Source organism: Bidens hawaiensis, unplaced genomic scaffold (genome assembly GCF_021521415.1).
Source record: "Bidens hawaiensis isolate Kalapana, Puna unplaced genomic scaffold, B.hawaiensis_p1.1 tig00028004_1, whole genome shotgun sequence".
Lineage (NCBI taxonomy): Eukaryota > Viridiplantae > Streptophyta > Magnoliopsida > Asterales > Asteraceae > Bidens > Bidens hawaiensis.
In genome coordinates this window covers 187,606-196,398 of record NW_027494543.1, presented here as the reverse complement: position 1 = coordinate 196,398, position 8,793 = coordinate 187,606, and the positions used below count along the sequence as shown (strand labels likewise).

General features: G+C 34.6%; 1 pseudogene; it reads right to left on the bottom strand.

Annotated features, from left to right (window-relative positions):
• Positions 1–1,504: 1,504 nt before the first annotated feature.
• On the bottom strand, positions 1,505–2,279 carry LOC143576145 (FRIGIDA-like protein 3; annotated as a pseudogene).
• Between the last annotated feature and the right edge of the window lie 6,514 nt (positions 2,280–8,793).

The following is an 8,793-nucleotide window of genomic DNA, read 5'->3' as shown; positions in this document are numbered from 1 at the left end:
TGGTTTATTTCATAACTGATGGGCAAAATGAAATTGATCATGTGGGTTTAGGTTTGTAAACAAATCGTACGAACACGAAGATAACATGTTCGTGTCTGTTAACTTTAATCGAACAAACGATCCAACATGAACAATTAAATGAATGAGGCTTTCTTGTTCGTGTTAATTCGTTAAGAAAATGAATGTGTTCGTGTTCGTTCATGTTTGTTTGTTAATAGTATAAACAAACAAAGACAATTGAACAAATATGAACAAACATAACTTAGCAAATTAAAAGTAAACGAGGACATCCATACTAAAGATGTAATAAAACTAGACTGAATTGTAAAACGTGATATTTTAATCTGATAAAGCTAAATTAAATTGTTATAGGCCTAATTATTTTTAAACAAACGAACTTGAATAAACATAAACCAATGAACATAAATGAACGTTCACGAACATAAATGAACGAACATGGTTTTGTGTTTGTGTGCATTCGTTTAACTAATGAACTACAAATTGTTCATATTTGTTAATTAAATAAGTGAGCTTCCTGTCGAACGGTTCACTCAGTTCGTTTACAAGCCTAAGCCTATGTGGGTTTAGTGGTCGAAAGTGACTTGATCTAATAATTAATTAGAATAACTAGGTTGTAAATCCACCGCATTGCGGCGGCGGGCACGAATTCTATTGGTATCGGTTAGGTTTGTACTGGTATTAATATTAAACCCAACACAAATTAGTTAACATATATCTAGATTAGTAGTGACACTCGTATAACATATGATACAAAAAATAACATACTTAAAACAATGTTTGTTCGGTCGGGAAAACACGATCATTGTAGCAACGAGTCGACACGAATTTGATCAGTATCGGCTACATTTGTAATGGTTAGGACATAACTCATAAAGTATTTCTGTCAAATTAACATATTTAAAACAAAAACATGGGCGTTATGTTGACGATTCGATGCGAATTCGGTCGATGTTAATTAGGTTCATTACGTGTACGAGAATCAAACCTAAAAATCAATTTCACCATTAAATCATATTTAGACCAAAAAAAAAAGAAGAATCGAACAATGGGAAGGACAAATGAAAAGTCTCTAAAGAAACCAAATAAGCTAACTTGGCAGAAAACTTTGTTGTGTTTTAAACCATACATACGAGTTAAATATCAATAAGTGGTAGCTGTATACAATTCCGTAGCACCGGCCACCACTTTTTATCCTATGCTATAATTATGTCTTTGTAATATTGTATTTTAGTCATAATATCTAATACAATAATTTAAAGAGAGCCAAGTGGTCAACCTAACCCGTTTTGGCCCACAGCTATAAATATACCCATTTTGTACCCCACCTGCCCGACCCACCCATGTTGTAAAGTAACTGAGTCAAGTAACCTTCGGTTATCAGTTTATTAAATGCCCCATCTTAATATGGAAAACATATATATGCTCCTAGATTTTGTAAAGTACATAAAAGTTAACTACTCAAATTAATATAACTATTTTGAGACTATTCTGAATATATTTTCTCCAAAATTATTATGTGATGCACAAAATGAGCAACAAGCCTGTGCACGAGGAGCAAGAAGGCATGAGCTTCCAATGATCGAGTTCCCATTACTTGCATCCACATCAATATAATCTAAGCAATAACCTTCCCGCGGTCCTTAACATCTTTAGATATAACCTTTGCATCACACCTATCATTTGATAACAGACACTCCATTAACATGATACATGACGTCCTTCCTTCTTTGATCTAAAATATTTGATTTTTTTTTCCAAAACCAGACAACCAGGATCAATCGCTGCCTTCAATGCAACTAGAATCTCCTCCTTTGTAGAAGCAAGATTCTTTCGGTTATCCGATATAAACTTATGAAGCCCCAATGCATCATTCGAGCTCCTTGCATAATTTAACAAGCCTGGGGTTCGATAGTGCCTTTATCTCACTATCAGATAACTTTTTCATACAATCATTTGCAACAGAATCGGGATGCGTGATTGTAACAACCGTAACATTCCGCTGCAGCATGCTGTAGTCTTTCCAATTCATATTCTTCTTTGGCAGCTACAGTTGCTTGACGGGTCTCGAGAATTAGTTGGGATTTTTAATTCTTTTTCTTGGGCTTCTTGCATGGTGAACTGCCTCTTAACGACTTCTCGAGCCCGTGAAAATGGACCTCAATTTTTTTCCATTTCTAGCCGAGGGTCACGGCTCAATGACTTTCAAGCTCAGTGAACGCTTTATGAAGTTGTTGGATTTTAGAGTTGTGTCCGTTGGAGTTGATTTATCCTCTAGCGTTTTTTGACATTATGGTTCATTTAGTTTTGCATTTACATGATGAAGCGATTCGTGGAGGTCTAGTATGTGTGAGATGGATGTATTCATTTGAAAGGTATATGAAAAAACTAAAAAATTATGTTAGAAACAAAGCAAGGCCGGAAGGTTGTATAGCTGAGGTTATGTCGCGGAAGAAGTTTTGTTCGAGGTACCTTCGAGATGTCCAGACTCAGGTCAATCGCCCCGACAGAAACAAGGATGTCATTATTGAAAAAGAAAGTTGTGGGTGCTCGAGTCTAAATGTCGCCCAACTAGTGCAACGAAGATCAAACAACTTTTCGTAAGCGAAAAGTTTAACATAGAATGGTTTGTACTTGATAGCTGTGAAGAAGTCCGGAACTACATGAAGTAAGTGTTCTAATCTTCAACTTTTCATTGTTTGTTAAGTATTTATTTTTTTGTTACTTACTCAATAATCTCTTATAATTGGCCACAAAACTTTTCATTGTTCTCTCCCTCCAATGACCTAGAGTTTTGCATTGTGTGTCGTATGTCGATAGAAATAATTACCATAAACCTAACACCATTGACTTGATAACTGTGAAGAAGTCCGGAACTACATGAAGTAAGTGTTCTAATCTTCAACTTTCATTGTTTGTTAATTATTTATTTTTTCTTTACTTGTATATTTTTGGCATCAATTTAGTGAATTCAAATATTAAAATCCCCGAGTTAATGTTAAAAGCAAATTTCCGAAGTGGTTTCTAGAGAAGGTAATACATATATCACACACATTACTTTATATTTGTTAGGTAATACACATATAACACGCATTTCTATATATGTTAGGTCTATTCGATGAAAATACAAAATTCTCCAGAATTTCACCCAAGAGTTGTATGCTCTTTTAGTGGGTGCGGATGTACATGTCTCTACTTACACCACTTGTATAGTCAATGGTGTTAGGTTTATGGTAATTATTTCTATCTACTTACGACACACAACGTAAAACTCTGGGTCAGTGGCGCGGGAGAACAATGAAAAGTTTTGTGGCTAATTATAAGAAATTATTGAGTTGCATTATCATGGGTATTAAACTGTCTTATTTCGGTGCAAATGGTTCGATACTCAAAAGGGTGTTAGATATGAAAATAATATCACTAGTATCAACAAATAACACAATGGGGCAAAGAAGATCAACTCATATTTCATCGCAAGCCAAACAAGTGCTCTACATCCAAGAACCTTCTCAAGGAAACCAAAAGAATAACTGGTGGGTCCTCGAGGACATTAATCATCGAAAAATTTGGGATCTACCATTAAACAATGGCAGCGTCGAGAATTCTCAAAATGGTGACCATGTCTCACCCGAAGATCTTGACGTTATTCAAAACACCTCTTCAGATATTATAAGGTTGTTTGCCGAGTTTGGTCAATACTTTCCAAACAGTATTGCCACTTAGGGTTGGTTAGGATGGTCAACAGCAATACTACCAAACCAGCAGTTGTTTATTTACTTACAGTAGTTTATCAAGTACTAGGGATATTGGACGAGATATTTTTTACCGGGTGTGATTGGTTTATTTAGTTTAACAAGTACTAGTATCATTTCACTAACATGAAAGAAATGCACATAACTACTTTTTTTTTAAAAACTGCTGTTAACATCTTCAACGGCAGTTCATGAAATCTGACATTTTATGCTTGTAAGGAATCAGCAGTTTGACATTTGTTTTCTTGCAGGTTCAGCACGAATAGCAGATCGCCTCCGGAGCCCTGACACTTGAACCGTGCACAGATGCCGTCACCTTAGTACTTGGCAAAGAGAAAGGTGGGTTTTTAAAAGGGATTGCGTACGGACTGACATCAGGTAAATATTGGGGTGTGATTCGTGTAAAAGACTCGTTTAAGGAACGAATTGCCCAACTTGAGTATGAGGCGGCGCAGAGAGATGAAGTGGTGAACAAGTTGACTGCTCTACTAGAATCCACGAATGCTATGCTATCAAGCCGTGATAAGGAGGAGTTAGCATTTTAGGCCAGGTTTAGACATCTCGATGGAATGTTTTTAGCAAGTCAAGTAAGTGACGTATGTTACATATAAACATATTAATTAATGCATTCTACATACATAATTGGCACTGTTTGTTGTCACAATTCGTAGGTAAATGTTGTTCCCATTCAGGTTGGTTCTAACCTAAGTACTAGTGCTGTGAGGAAAAATAAAATGCCAGCACCAGTAAGTATTTGATAGTTTTTCTTTGTTTATTACAACTTTCCATGTGATTTTTCATTTTCCATAACCTAATACATTGATTTGCAGCCAGTTATGTGGGAAACATCCTTACCTTAGGTGAGGTTGTGCAATAAGAATCTGCTCCTCAGGTAAGCATTTGATAGTTTGATTCATTTTTTTTAATAATTAACTTTCCATATGAGTGTGCTGATTTTGTGTAAGTTAATTGTAGGCCAAGTCTGTGGATAAAATAGTTGTCCAAATGGTAGTCACTCCCCAGAACACGACATCAGTAAGTATTTGACAATTTCAGTACTTTTTATAATTCGTTTTCAATGCGAGTGTGCTCATTTTCTATTACCAAATTGCAAGCCAAGTTCGTGGACAAAATGTTGACCAAAAGGTAGTCGATCCCCAGATCGCGACATCAGTAAGTATGTGGCAATTTCAGTTTTGATATTTTATAACCTAATAAGTCTAGCAATTCCACTTTCTTTTATATTACCAATAAAGCCTATGGAGAACAATGTTAACCAAACAGTAACACAACTACCCCACACTCCGGATAGTAACGACTCCAAAAAACCAACAGTACTTGACAATTTCATATTTTTTTTTCGAGTTTTTCATTTAATTGTTGATTGATTTCCATCCATAAGCTGATTTATTGAATGGTTTTTAGGTAAAACGGAAAAGCCGTATGATGTATCTACGAATGAAGCTTCCCCACCTCCTGAAATAAATGTGTGTACTGTGCGAAACATTGTTAATTTCCCACAATCCATGGTATGTACTTATATTGACTTCAACTAAGCCATCTTAATTTCGCATGCTTGTTTATAGGTGTATGAGTGTGGTTTGTGTCTGAACGACAAGCGTAACAAGGTGGCACATGGTAGAATTCGCTGGTCACCTGTTCCACAACAGTTGCATGGAAAAGTAATCCCGGAGGGTTGCTATAAAGTTAGTATTGATGAAGCCATAAAGGAACATGCAATTATTCTATGTGAGTCAGGTGAAATTATGACTGTTGGTGACGCAATTGGTATTTTTTTTGCTTGGTCAGAAAACCTAATTTCATGTGACTCATAGGTTTGTTCCCTTTTATTTATATTCAAGTACAAATATCAGGGGTGTTCACGGTTCGGTTTGAAACCGTAAAACCATTCAAATCGGTCATCGGTTTGGTTTCATGGTTGGTTTTTTTCATAACTATCGGTCGGTCGGTTTCAAAAGATTCAAACTGTAGCGAACGGTTTGGTTTACGGTTTACAACAAAAACCAATTGTGTATTAATTTATTTATATTTACCCAAACCATTAAACCAAACCGTTACTAACGGTTTGGTTTGGTTCGGTTTAAGAGTCCTACGGTTCGGTTTTGGTTTACAAGCATAAAAACCGTTACTAACGGTTTGGTTCATGGTTTGACTAAAAAACCGCGAAAACCGAACCGTGAATACCCCTAACAAATATCACAAGAGAGCATATCTTTAATTATACATATTTGTTATTCATATTCTGTTGTTCCAGCTACCACCACTCCCATCCTAAAAAAAACCAGACAAAGCTGGCAAGAAGTCAAAGTTAAAGTACACAACGATAGACAGGGTGAACAAACAGAAGACAAGGAGCAGTGCCAAGAAAACCGACGCCTTGGCTAGTATATAGGTAGTCGTTATTTTGTATATAAATAGGTATAGCTTATTTTGCATATATCTTACAAAAAGATGTATAGATTTGCTTAAGTGAATATTATTGTTAACATAATTTGTTTCTTATTTTGTTTTCTCATGCTAGTTTACAACTATTTTATATTACTACACAAAAAATAAAAGTAATTATATATTGCCGAATTACACAATATTGGCCACACAGAAACACATTAAATAGGTGTGGCCAAAAGTAAGACAATAGCCACACTTCAAATTACAAAAATTCGAGTCTATAAATAACCATTGGCCACAACACAAACATTGTTGTGTGACAGAATGATAGCAAAGTTGATGGAGATAACAAATTATGTGTGGCTAAAAGTGTGACATAGCCACACCAAAACCACAAAAATTCGTGTGGCTATAAATAACCATTACCCACACCATGCTTGCTTCGTTTTTCATGTGTGTGACGGAATCATATAAAACATCATATAAAAAAATCACTAAGTGTGACTAAATGGCATAAAATAACCACACTCTAAATATTTCGGTGTGTCCATCACTAGCCATTGGCCGCACTTTCATCACTTGGTTTTTGTTTGTGTGGCGGAACGAGATCAAGCGTCATTGGAAAAATCACTATGTGTGACCAAAAGTATGATAGTAGCCACACTTTATATTACAAAAGCATTATGTGTGACAAACGATAAGACAATGGCCACACCACAAACTACAAAAGACTGTTTGAGTGGCAAGTTCACATTTTTAGCCATATTGACAATAACATCCAGTGTCTTTATAGTGTCTATATGATATGATTAGCTACACAATACATCACTATGTGTGACGAAAAGTTTGACAATAGCCATACTTTAAATTACAAAAAGCATTATATTTGACAAACGGTACCACAATAGCCACACTATAATCTACAAAGGAGTGTTTGAGTGGCAAGTAAACATTTTTAGCCACATTTAATGTAACATCCAGTGTATATATGATATAATTAGCCACACTATTATTAAATGCAAGTGGCCATTGCTTTGCTATAACCACACAGCATAGGTCGCAATGTTCGCTTACCACAACCCTATTGGTCACATTATTATAAAATTCATGTGGCTGAAACAAATTACCTTTCTAACTTTCTAAAATAAGTAATCTAATCGAATTCCACTTTAGCACAAGCTACGGTGTTATTTTTAAAACAAGTTCGGTTAGATTTTTTTTGTTTTAAAAATTTTTTTGTTTTTTTAAATAAGTTTGTGTTTGTTTATTTTAAAAAATAGTAATTTGATACGTTTGTTTTTGTAAGTAGTTTAAATCAAAAAGTAGTTCGTTTTGTTTATTTGTATTAAAAAAATAAAGTAGTTTGGTTAGTTTATTTTTATTAATAAGGTTGTTTGATTTTTTTTTTGGTAAAAGGTAAGTTTGGTTTGTTTATTTTTTGTAAAAAAAAGGTTGGTTCGTTTATTTTTGTTTGAAAGGTAGTTATTTTGTTTATTTGTAAAAAAACAAGTTCGGATCATTAATTGTTGTTAAAGCAGTAGTTTGATTCGTTTATTTTTGTTAAATGAAATGAACTAATTGTTTAAAAAACTGACTTGGTTCGTTTCGTTTGATAAAAAGAAATTTGGTTTTTTTATTTTTGTTAAGACAAAATAGCAAAACTCGTCCTTTATGTTTGCACGCTTTTTCAATGATCGTCTTTTAGCAAACTTAATGACAGAAAACATCATTTATGTTTAAAAATTTTATCACGTTATATCATTTGGTCCTAACCCAGTTAACTTTTTTTGTTAAATCTGATCATGTGCAATACACAAGGTAATTTTGTAATTTAACATAAATAATTTAATAAATAAAACTAAAAGAATAATCTTTTTCCCTCCCTCCTCACGATCCATCCACCCACCATAACTATCCACATGTTCTATATGGACTTGGAAGAAAATCAAAACACAACAAACCATCATTGATTCAAAATAGGGTTTTGTGGTTGAGTTTAGTTTGTTCTAATATAGATCTAGGGATTCGATTATTGTAGATCTAGGCTTAGGTGATGCATCACGGATTAGCCGCCGAAGGGGAATGGGTTAGTTTGATGGCGGCGGTAGTTTATTTGGGGAAGAAGATGATGGTTAAAATGATAAACTTTTATTTATTTAAAGACCAAAATTTTAAGTTAATTACACAAATAACCCCTGGGGGGTAAAAAGACCAAATTGCCCTCACATGAGGTGCACATGACTGGGTTTAACAAGAAAAACTAACCCTCGTTAGTGAAAAGGACGAACCGTGCAAGGTTTATTGAACATAAAGGATGTTTTCTGTCATTAAGTTTGCTAAAGGACGATCATTGAAAAAGCGTGCAAACATAAAGGACGAGTTTTGCCATTTTGTCTTTTGTTAAAAAGTAGTTCGGTTTGTTAATTTTTGTTACAAAATTTGACTAGTTTATATTTGATAAAAGGTGAAGGGGAGACTCAAGGTTACCAATTATACATATAGAGACTCAAATTGTTCATTTTTGAAATCACAGAGACTCAACCAGTTCAATTTTTTTGGGATTCATTGTGTCTTCGCCCTGAAACCATAAGGACGCAACAGTAATTTCCTTTAA